Source organism: Ranitomeya imitator, chromosome 8, assembly GCF_032444005.1.
Source record: "Ranitomeya imitator isolate aRanImi1 chromosome 8, aRanImi1.pri, whole genome shotgun sequence".
NCBI classification, from domain to species: Eukaryota; Metazoa; Chordata; class Amphibia; order Anura; family Dendrobatidae; genus Ranitomeya; species Ranitomeya imitator.
The window spans coordinates 69,567,717-69,578,912 of record NC_091289.1 but is presented as its reverse complement, the minus strand read 5'-3'; the positions used below and the strand labels follow the sequence as shown (position 1 = coordinate 69,578,912).

General features: G+C 45.4%; 2 long non-coding RNA genes across 2 annotated transcripts; one reads left to right on the top strand and one right to left on the bottom strand.

The window, feature by feature from the left end:
• Nucleotides 1-463: 463 nt before the first annotated feature.
• LOC138647802 (uncharacterized) lies at nt 464-1,720 on the bottom strand. The gene is made up of 3 exons (XR_011315044.1): nt 1,661-1,720; nt 690-858; nt 464-595 (listed from the first exon to the last, which is right to left on the bottom strand). It is a non-coding gene; the product is annotated as an uncharacterized lncRNA (long non-coding RNA).
• Nucleotides 1,721-8,139: 6,419 nt separating this feature from the next.
• On the top strand, nt 8,140-10,796 carry LOC138647801 (uncharacterized). Its single transcript, XR_011315043.1, has 4 exons — nt 8,140-8,199; nt 9,002-9,170; nt 9,265-9,578; nt 10,240-10,796. It is a non-coding gene; the product is annotated as an uncharacterized lncRNA (long non-coding RNA).
• Nucleotides 10,797-11,196: the final 400 nt, after the last annotated feature.

The window sequence follows — 11,196 nt, the reverse complement described above, 5'->3', positions numbered from 1 at the left end:
GTGGTCCCCATATGCGGGCAAATGCTGCAACCACCACAGGCAAACGAACCTCGGAGTTTAATGCCCCGATTGATACTCACAGTCCGTCTCCTATAGTGGCTCCTAGATAGTATATCCCTAAAATTAGGGGCCCTTCTAGCTACCAATAGGGGTTGTGCACTGACCACATCAGCAGTTTGAAGGTCCGTCGTCAGAATGTCCCAATGCCTGCGCAAAATCGCCTTAAGGCCACCCCAGTTATTATTATAGCCCGTGATAAACCTAGGTTTATCATCACGTACCTTGTTAGATGCAAGCAATAGGGAATCCTGAGTATGGAGTCTTGCTCGTTGGAAAGCAGTAGAGATACTTCTGTGCGGGTAGTGCCTTTCCTTAAAACGATCCGTGAGCCTTAGTGCTTCTGCTCGAAAGTCCACATCGGACGTGCAATTCCTTCTCACTCTCAGGAATTGCCCAACGGGCACTCCATCCCTGGTGTGCTGTGGATGGAAGCTTCTGTAGTCTAAAAGACTGTTTGTGGCCGTCGGCTTCCGAAACAGCTTGGTGGAGATGGAGCCATCTTCTTCAATCCTAATCTGTAGGTCAAGATACGTGGCTATGGAGGATGACATAGAGTAAGTCAATAGAATGTTATGTGTATTCATATTCAAGGACTCAATATAACTCCTACATTCCTCCATGGTGCCTACCCAGATGAAGAAAACGTCATCGATATATCGTGACCAATGGGCAATCCTACTCCTGAAAGTCGATGACGGGTAGATGACCGTGGCCTCCCACCATCCCAAGAATAGGTTTGCCAGGGCTGGCGCACATCTGGCACCCATGGCCACACCTGACGTTTGTAGGTAGTATGTCCTGTCGAACAGAAAGTAATTATGCCTCAGGATGAAGTCTAGAAGGTCCACCACCAGAGAGTCATGCATGCGGTCCGAGTGTACCACCAAATCCAGAAAATATAGAACCGCCGTTATACCATCCTCGTGACTAATGTTGGAGTAAAGTGACTCGACATCACATGTCACCAAAATAGCCCCTGGCGGAAGCTTCAAAGAGCGACAGATATTAATAAAGTGTGCCGAGTCCTTCACAAAGGATGGTAAGTTCTTAACTAGTGGTTGCAGGAAGTGGTCCACATAGATACAGGCTTTCTCACACAGGCTGCCGATGCTGGCCACAATCGGCCGGCCCGGTGGCCTGCGGATGTCCTTATGGACCTTGGGCAACATATAAAATGTAGCCGTAATGGGGCATTCAACCCACAAGAACTGGAATTCTTGGTGATTGATGATACCAAGGTCTCTGGCACGCTCCAGAAGGGCTCTAAGGCGAGCACCAAACACAGCCGAGGGATCTGATGGAAGCTTTTTGTAAAACCTCTGATTCCCTAGTTGCCGGTTGGCTTCCTCCAAGTAGAGGGTATGTGGCCAAAGGACCACGTTGCCCCCCTTGTCCGCTTCTTTAATCAAGAACAAATCATTGTTCTTGAGGTCAGACAAAGCCCGTTTTTCCTCCCTACTCAAATTGGAAGGAAGCAATGGTCTTAAGGGCATGGACATGATGTCTTTTTTAGTTAATTCGAAGAAAACCCTGACAGATGGTACTAGAGAAAAAGGGGGTGCCACGATGGACCTGTTGCAGTATGGAAACCGATTCCTACCTCCACCCGACTCGTTCTCCTGGAGTAGTCGTAAAAGATCCTGCATAACCTGCTGGTCCGTCTGGTCGAGATCCCTCATAGTCTGGGGCCTGTTGTGTAAGACTCGAAGAACCAGGTGCCTGCAAAACAGATACAAGTCCTTAACTAAAGTGAACTTATCCGCGGTTTGTGAAGGGGAGAAAGTCAAACCCCTCTGAAGAACTCTCAGTTCTGTAGCGGAAAGAACATGATCAGAAAGGTTAATGACCTGCAACAAATTATCCGATGCCACCATTGGTCCCAAGACAGCCCCGGAAGAGGGACCCATTAGTATCTGCGACGGTTCCTGTGTGGTTTCTGGACCTGTGGTCGTCGTCCCCCAAATCTCGTTATTCGTGGTGACATTGGGACGGCGCTTACGGCCCCTTCTGATCCGACGTCTACCTCGCTTTCCGCCGAAGATAAAAAATCACTCTCTGAGGTGAAGTCTGCACCTCTAGTAGACTCCTGTGCTTGGATCCTGGTCCTCTGAACTGGAGGCGCCCGTCTCTGGTTGCCCTGGTGCCGCCATTGGAATGCCCTGGCCGACTCAAAATCGGAGCGGTCCCTGGAAAACTTAGATTTCTTTTTGTTGACAATATCCCTTTCATATTTATCTAAATTTTCCTTGAGCCTAGCCCTGAAAGGTTGGACTTGTTTAGCATCATCAAATTTAAGGAGTTGACCCTCCAGATCCTTAACCCTGATCTTAGTATTAAATAATAACTCCCTGTCATGTTCCAGCAGCATGTTCATGATGATGCTAGAGCATTTCAATAGGCCCTGTTCCCATGTGGTCCGAAATGCAGATGAAGGTTCCCACGCTGGATAAATGGGAACCCTAAGGCCCCGAGGGACAATATTCAACCTAAGGTATTCTTCTAGACTACATCCAAGGGTAAAGTTCTCACCCCTGTGGCGGCCCACTTTCTTGCTCATCATGCGGGCAGGGTTACCAATACAAAGGTGGTTGGCCTGGAGCATGTCCTTGTCTCTAATAGGGGGGGCCCACTCAAGCCATCCCTGTTACGCCGTGAATCCCGTTGGATTTTCAATCTGTCTTCTGTTACCCCAACAGGTCTCAATGAAGAACTCCTTTTTACGGGCTTCCTGGGATGAGATCTGTCTGGTTGGTTATCTCATGGTTTGGTGCCTCTTTGGACTGGATGGGTCTGGATTCCTCTTCCTTCTCTAGAGTCGTCCCGGATGGACCTCGTGTATACTCCGCCTATTGGGAATCACTTTTTCCTCCAATCTAAAGTGGACTCTCTACGTTCTAATTGGACTTTTTTGAGGATTCATCTATATTACGATCGGCGCCTTACTGTGTCTGCGGTTGGATTTGTATAGCAACATGATGGCCTTTATTTATTTGCACTGCACTTTACATCTGCTGATGGAGTGGGCTACTCTAGTGGTAGTTCATTGGGTTTTTATTTACACCCTTCGGTGTTCTTATTAAAATATATGTACTAGATGGTATCAGGATAGGGTTTAGCCTCCATTTGCTGCACTACATACTGTGTACAGGTATTTTTGGCTCATGGGGCATCAGGACATGATGCATGTTTGACACATTATATAGGGATTCCTCTGGCTCATGGGACATCCAGGTAGTTCTTCACTTATGCTGGCTTTCATCTTGTTAGCCGGTTTGGGCATATGGTTGGGGCTGATCAGCTACTTTTGGCTGTTCTTTTCTCTTCCCTAGCCCATTGGGCATAGTTCCTGCCCCTACTCTCTTTTGGGGTTGTCCTTTATGCATAAGATAGATTTCGGTGTATTCTACCGGTACATTTGATTCTTCTGTTTTGGCATGGCTGTTATTATCTTTTCAGTCGTCCTTACGTTTCCTTCCCATACTAGTCTGTGTGTAGTATATACATGTATTTTGCTGTATATTTATTCAATAAAGATGGTGCTTATAATGACATTATTTATGCTGCAGATGTGTTTACAATACAATTGTATGGGTTGGATTTGGTTGGTGGCTGTTTCTTGGCGTGTTTGTTTATTAAAATTGCATGCCTGTGAGGTTGTCCCCCGGGGGTTGATTGCTGTGTGTGCATGTTTCTTGTCCATTTTGGGCATTCGGTACGCCTTTCTATTTTTCAGTTTCTTGATTATTTTTTATTTATTTTTTTTTTTATATTATTTTTTAGTTTTATTTTTTTGTTATTTTTTATTTATTATTTTCTCTTTATTATTATTTTTTCTTAGTTTCTCTTGGGTTTGTTATTTATTTTTATTATTATTTATTTTTTCTTAGGTTAGCGTTCCGCTGTTTACATCTATAACTAGGGCCTCTGGTACACAATTGCACCTCCATCTAGCTCCTTCTTCTGTATGTATGTGTATGCATTTGTATGCATATTTATACATGCATATATGGATATTTTGCCTTGGGACTGATCACCCCTTGGCTGGGCACACTTTTGTAGGCTCCCCGGTTCCTGTTTAGGATCTCTACCATCCTTATTATAACATATATTTTCTTAATACCTCTATCCCGTGTCTGTGCATATACATATATTTTTATTACTATGGGCTTTCCTGTTGCCAGGATTCTTTGTTCCAGCTGTTGCTTCACAGCTGGGCTTTTGGTGCTTTTGCGCCTGTGTTTTTGGCTCTCCTTCAGCTTGCTGTGTGGGTGTGGCTTTCATCGCTCACTCTGACAGCGGCCGCCTTCTCTTCCCCGCCCGGCTGGACGTGGGACTGGCTCCTTATCTCAGCTAGCTCCGGCTGCATTTTGGCTGGCACTTTCATTTCAGGACTTTCTGCATATTTGCAGCTTCTTTGCTCAGTCACAGGTGGGCCGTTTGTTCTATTTATTGAGATGGTATTTATACAGGGTTTGGGACACATGTTGGTACTTCCCCTGACGAAGCCCTCTCTTGAAGGGCGATACGCGTGGGGCTGCTCTGGTCCCTGTCCTGCTTGCTTGCCTGGCTGCCCACGGACTCCGCTCTGGTCACCATTTGGGTAACCCCTTCTTCTAGTGCTCTGAGGTTTTTCCTGGCGGTTCCAGTGCTCTTTTTTTTTTTGTTTTTCTCCCACTATTATTTTGGGATCCTGTTGCCTTACTGGCTTAGGGTAGATATTTTTGTCCCATGAGCCGTTCGGGCTAAATGCACTATTTGGGTGTTTACTGGCCACTTAGGATTTTGTATACATCCGCCTGGGTTGGTTAGTTTGTCCTGTGAGCTGGCCACGTATGGTCTGCATCTAGTCCTAGGGTACAGGCAGGCTTATAGCATTGGTTATCAGTATGCTTATTATGGGTTATATATATTATTGTACTCTGTATTTACTGAGTGTTATGGACAGGGCCTTGCCTTTCTGTTTTTAAGTATGTTTTATTATGTTGTGTGTCAATAAAATCTTGTGTTTTTTCCTACATTATGTTTTCATTTTTTATACGTGGTGTGCATAACTGGAGTGATACTTTTCTTTCTGCTGGTTATATTTGGTCGTTTTGTCACTCGCTTGCACCCCGTATTTATGGATATATTTTTTTATATTAGGTTTATATGTTGGTAGTGCGCCCTATTTCATTGCTTATTCCAAAAAGTGTCTTTTCCCACTGTTTTGGTGGGATTTTTCATACTGGGCTGCACACGTCCTATTTGGGACTAATTGATAGTATTGCTCTGGAACACTGACTACTGAGTGGGTGTTCTGTTATTATTGCTTCTTTACTTTACGGCTGTTCTTTGTGACACCACTTGCTGGGTGGGTATTGCTGCATTATTTTTTCTGTTTTTTTTTTTTGTTTTTGTTTTTTTGTTTTTACGTTTTTCCATATACAGTGGGGCAAAAAAGTATTTAGTCAGTCAGCAATAGTGCAAGTTCCACCACTTAAAAAGATGAGAGGCGTCTGTAATTTACATCATAGGTAGACCTCAACTATGGGAGACAAACTGAGAAAAAAAAATCCAGAAAATCACATTGTCTGTTTTTTTAACATTTTATTTGCATATTATGGTGGAAAATAAGTATTTGGTCAGAAACAAACAATCAAGATTTCTGGCTCTCACAGACCTGTAACTTCTTCTTTAAGAGTCTCCTCTTTCCTCCACTCATTACCTGTAGTAATGGCACCTGTTTAAACTTGTTATCAGTATAAAAAGACACCTGTGCACACCCTCAAACAGTCTGACTCCAAACTCCACTATGGTGAAGACCAAAGAGCTGTCAAAGGACACCAGAAACAAAATTGTAGCCCTGCACCAGGCTGGGAAGACTGAATCTGCAATAGCCAACCAGCTTGGAGTGAAGAAATCAACAGTGGGAGCAATAATTAGAAAATGGAAGACATACAAGACCACTGATAATCTCCCTCGATCGGGGGCTCCACGCAAAATCCCACCCCGTGGGGTCAGAATGATCACAAGAACGGTGAGCAAAAATCCCAGAACCACGCGGGGCGACCTAGTGAATGAACTGCAGAGAGCTGGGACCAATGTAACAAGGCCTACCATAAGTAACACACTACGCCACCATGGACTCAGATCCTGCAGTGCCAGACGTGTCCCACTGCTTAAGCCAGTACATGTCCGGGCCTGTCTGAAGTTTGCTAGAGAGCATTTGGATGATCCAGAGGAGTTTTGGGAGAATGTCCTATGGTCTGATGAAACCAAACTGGAACTGTTTGGTAGAAACACAACTTGTCGTGTTTGGTGGAAAAAGAATACTGAGTTGCATCCGTCAAACACCATACCTACTGTAAAGCATGGTGGTGGAAACATCATGCTTTGGGGCTGTTTCTCTGCAAAGGGGCCAGGACAACTGATCCGGGTACATGAAAGAATGAATGGGGCCATGTATCGTGAGATTTTGAGTGCAAACCTCCTTCTATCAGCAAGGGCATTGAAGATGAAACGTGGCTGGGTCTTTCAACATGACAATGATCCAAAGCACACCGCCAGGGCAACGAAGGAGTGGCTTCGTAAGAAGCATTTCAAGGTCCTGGAGTGGCCTAGCCAGTCTCCATATCTCAACCATATAGAAAACCTTTGGAGGGAGTTGAAAGTCCGTGTTGCCAAGTGAAAAGCCAAAAACATCACTGCTCTAGAGGAGATCTGCATGGAGGAATGGGCCAACATACCAACAACAGTGTGTGGCAACCTTGTGAAGACTTACAGAAAACGTTTCACCTCTGTCATTGCCAACAAAGGATATATTACAAAGTATTGAGATGAAATTTTGTTTCTGACCAAATACTTATTTTCCACCATAATATGCAAATAAAATGTTAAAAAAACAGACAATGTGATTTTCTGGATTTTTTTTCTCAGTTTGTCTCCCATAGTTGAGGTCTACCTATGATGTAAATTATAGACGCCTCTCATCTTTTTAAGTGGTGGAACTTGCACTATTGCTGACTGACTAAATACTTTTTTGCCCCACTGTATCTCTTCTTTTTACAGTCTACATTTTGGATTTTCTACCTGCTGGATATGGATTGGGACTCCCGTGAGGCAGCCTGGCAGGCTCAATCGGCCAACATCTTTATGCCTGGGGATGCTCCGGTACCGGATTCTGATTTCTCTAAACTGTCCACAGATTTAACATCAGCCCATAGGTTGGGGATTAGACTATGGTGGAAAATCCGTAGTCTAGAAGAATACCTTAGGTTGAATATTGTCCCTCGGGGCCTTAGGGTTCCCATTTATCCAGCGTGGGAACCTTCATCTGCATTTCGGACCACATGGGAACAGGGCCTATTGAAATGCTCTAGCATCATCATGAACATGCTGCTGGAACATGACAGGGAGTTATTATTTAATACTAAGATCAGGGTTAAGGATCTGGAGGGTCAACTCCTTAAATTTGATGATGCTAAACAAGTCCAACCTTTCAGGGCTAGGCTCAAGGAAAATTTAGATAAATATGAAAGGGATATTGTCAACAAAAAGAAATCTAAGTTTTCCAGGGACCGCTCCGATTTTGAGTCGGCCAGGGCATTCCAATGGCGGCACCAGGGCAACCAGAGACGGGCGCCTCCAGTTCAGAGGACCAGGATCCAAGCACAGGAGTCTACTAGAGGTGCAGACTTCACCTCAGAGAGTGATTTTTTATCTTCGGCGGAAAGCGAGGTAGACGTCGGATCAGAAGGGGCCGTAAGCGCCGTCCCAATGTCACCACGAATAACGAGATTTGGGGGACGACGACCACAGGTCCAGAAACCACACAGGAACCGTCGCAGATACTAATGGGTCCCTCTTCCGGGGCTGTCTTGGGACCAATGGTGGCATCGGATAATTTGTTGCAGGTCATTAACCTTTCTGATCATGTTCTTTCCGCTACAGAACTGAGAGTTCTTCAGAGGGGTTTGACTTTCTCCCCTTCACAAACCGCGGATAAGTTCACTTTAGTTAAGGACTTGTATCTGTTTTGCAGGCACCTGGTTCTTCGAGTCTTACACAACAGGCCCCAGACTATGAGGGATCTCGACCAGACGGACCAGCAGGTTATGCAGGATCTTTTACGACTACTCCAGGAGAACGAGTCGGGTGGAGGTAGGAATCGGTTTCCATACTGCAACAGGTCCATCGTGGCACCCCCTTTTTCTCTAGTACCATCTGTCAGGGTTTTCTTCGAATTAACTAAAAAAGACATCATGTCCATGCCCTTAAGACCATTGCTTCCTTCCAATTTGAGTAGGGAGGAAAAACGGGCTTTGTCTGACCTCAAGAACAATGATTTGTTCTTGATTAAAGAAGCGGACAAGGGGGGCAACGTGGTCCTTTGGCCACATACCCTCTACTTGGAGGAAGCCAACCGGCAACTAGGGAATCAGAGGTTTTACAAAAAGCTTCCATCAGATCCCTCGGCTGTGTTTGGTGCTCGCCTTAGAGCCCTTCTGGAGCGTGCCAGAGACCTTGGTATCATCAATCACCAAGAATTCCAGTTCTTGTGGGTTGAATGCCCCATTACGGCTACATTTTATATGTTGCCCAAGGTCCATAAGGACATCCGCAGGCCACCGGGCCGGCCGATTGTGGCCAGCATCGGCAGCCTGTGTGAGAAAGCCTGTATCTATGTGGACCACTTCCTGCAACCACTAGTTAAGAACTTACCATCCTTTGTGAAGGACTCGGCACACTTTATTAATATCTGTCGCTCTTTGAAGCTTCCGCCAGGGGCTATTTTGGTGACATGTGATGTCGAGTCACTTTACTCCAACATTAGTCACGAGGATGGTATAACGGCGGTTCTATATTTTCTGGATTTGGTGGTACACTCGGACCGCATGCATGACTCTCTGGTGGTGGACCTTCTAGACTTCATCCTGAGGCATAATTACTTTCTGTTCGACAGGACATACTACCTACAAACGTCAGGTGTGGCCATGGGTGCCAGATGTGCGCCAGCCCTGGCAAACCTATTCTTGGGATGGTGGGAGGCCACGGTCATCTACCCGTCATCGACTTTCAGGAGTAGGATTGCCCATTGGTCACGATATATCGATGACGTTTTCTTCATCTGGGTAGGCACCATGGAGGAATGTAGGAGTTATATTGAGTCCTTGAATATGAATACACATAACATTCTATTGACTTACTCTATGTCATCCTCCATAGCCACGTATCTTGACCTACAGATTAGGATTGAAGAAGATGGCTCCATCTCCACCAAGCTGTTTCGGAAGCCGACGGCCACAAACAGTCTTTTAGACTACAGAAGCTTCCATCCACAGCACACCAGGGATGGAGTGCCCGTTGGGCAATTCCTGAGAGTGAGAAGGAATTGCACGTCCGATGTGGACTTTCGAGCGGAAGCACTAAGGCTCACGGATCGTTTTAAGGAAAGGCACTACCCGCACAGAAGTATCTCTACTGCTTTCCAACGAGCAAGACTCCATACTCAGGATTCCCTATTGCTTGCATCTAACAAGGTACGTGATGATAAACCTAGGTTTATCACGGGCTATAATAATAACTGGGGTGGCCTTAAGGCGATTTTGCGCAGGCATTGGGACATTCTGACGACGGACCTTCAAACTGCTGATGTGGTCAGTGCACAACCCCTATTGGTAGCTAGAAGGGCCCCTAATTTTAGGGATATACTATCTAGGAGCCACTATAGGAGACGGACTGTGAGTATCAATCGGGGCATTAAACTCCGAGGTTCGTTTGCCTGTGGTGGTTGCAGCATTTGCCCGCATATGGGGACCACAAGAGACTTTTTTGTTCATCCCCAGAATGGTAGTCGGCACAGACTTCTTTCATACATAAACTGTAGGACTACGTGCGTTATCTACGCCCTTATTTGCCCGTGTCAGCTTATATATGTGGGTCAAACGTCGCAGGAATTGCGACGGAGAGTGCAGAAGCACTTCTCCACCATTAATCTGGCTTCCAATGATGCATCCAAGGGTAAAGTTCTCACCCCTGTGGCGGCCCACTTTCTTGCTCATCATGCGGGCAGGGTTACCAATACCAAGGTGGTTGGCCTGGAGCATGTCCTTGTCTCTAATAGGGGGGGCCCACTCAAGCCATCCCTGTTACGCCGTGAATCCCGTTGGATTTTCAATCTGTCTTCTGTTACCCCAACAGGTCTCAATGAAGAACTCCTTTTTACGGGCTTCCTGGGATGAGATCTGTCTGGTTGGTTATCTCATGGTTTGGTGCCTCTTTGGACTGGATGGGTCTGGATTCCTCTTCCTTCTCTAGAGTCGTCCCGGATGGACCTCGTGTATACTCCGCCTATTGGGAATCACTTTTTCCTCCAATCTAAAGTGGACTCTCTACGTTCTAATTGGACTTTTTTGAGGATTCATCTATATTACGATCGGCGCCTTACTGTGTCTGCGGTTGGATTTGTATAGCAACATGATGGCCTTTATTTATTTGCACTGCACTTTACATCTGCTGATGGAGTGGGCTACTCTAGTGGTAGTTCATTGGGTTTTTATTTACACCCTTCGGTGTTCTTATTAAAATATATGTACTAGATGGTATCAGGATAGGGTTTAGCCTCCATTTGCTGCACTACATACTGTGTACAGGTATTTTTGGCTCATGGGGCATCAGGACATGATGCATGTTTGACACATTATATAGGGATTCCTCTGGCTCATGGGACATCCAGGTAGTTCTTCACTTATGCTGGCTTTCATCTTGTTAGCCGGTTTGGGCATATGGTTGGGGCTGATCAGCTACTTTTGGCTGTTCTTTTCTCTTCCCTAGCCCATTGGGCATAGTTCCTGCCCCTACTCTCTTTTGGGGTTGTCCTTTATGCATAAGATAGATTTCGGTGTATTCTACCGGTACATTTGATTCTTCTGTTTTGGCATGGCTGTTATTATCTTTTCAGTCGTCCTTACGTTTCCTTCCCATACTAGTCTGTGTGTAGTATATACATGTATTTTGCTGTATATTTATTCAATAAAGATGGTGCTTATAATGACATTATTTATGCTGCAGATGTGTTTACAATACAATTGTATGGGTTGGATTTGGTTGGTGGCTGTTTCTTGGCGTGTTTGTTTATTAAAATTGCATGCCTGTGAG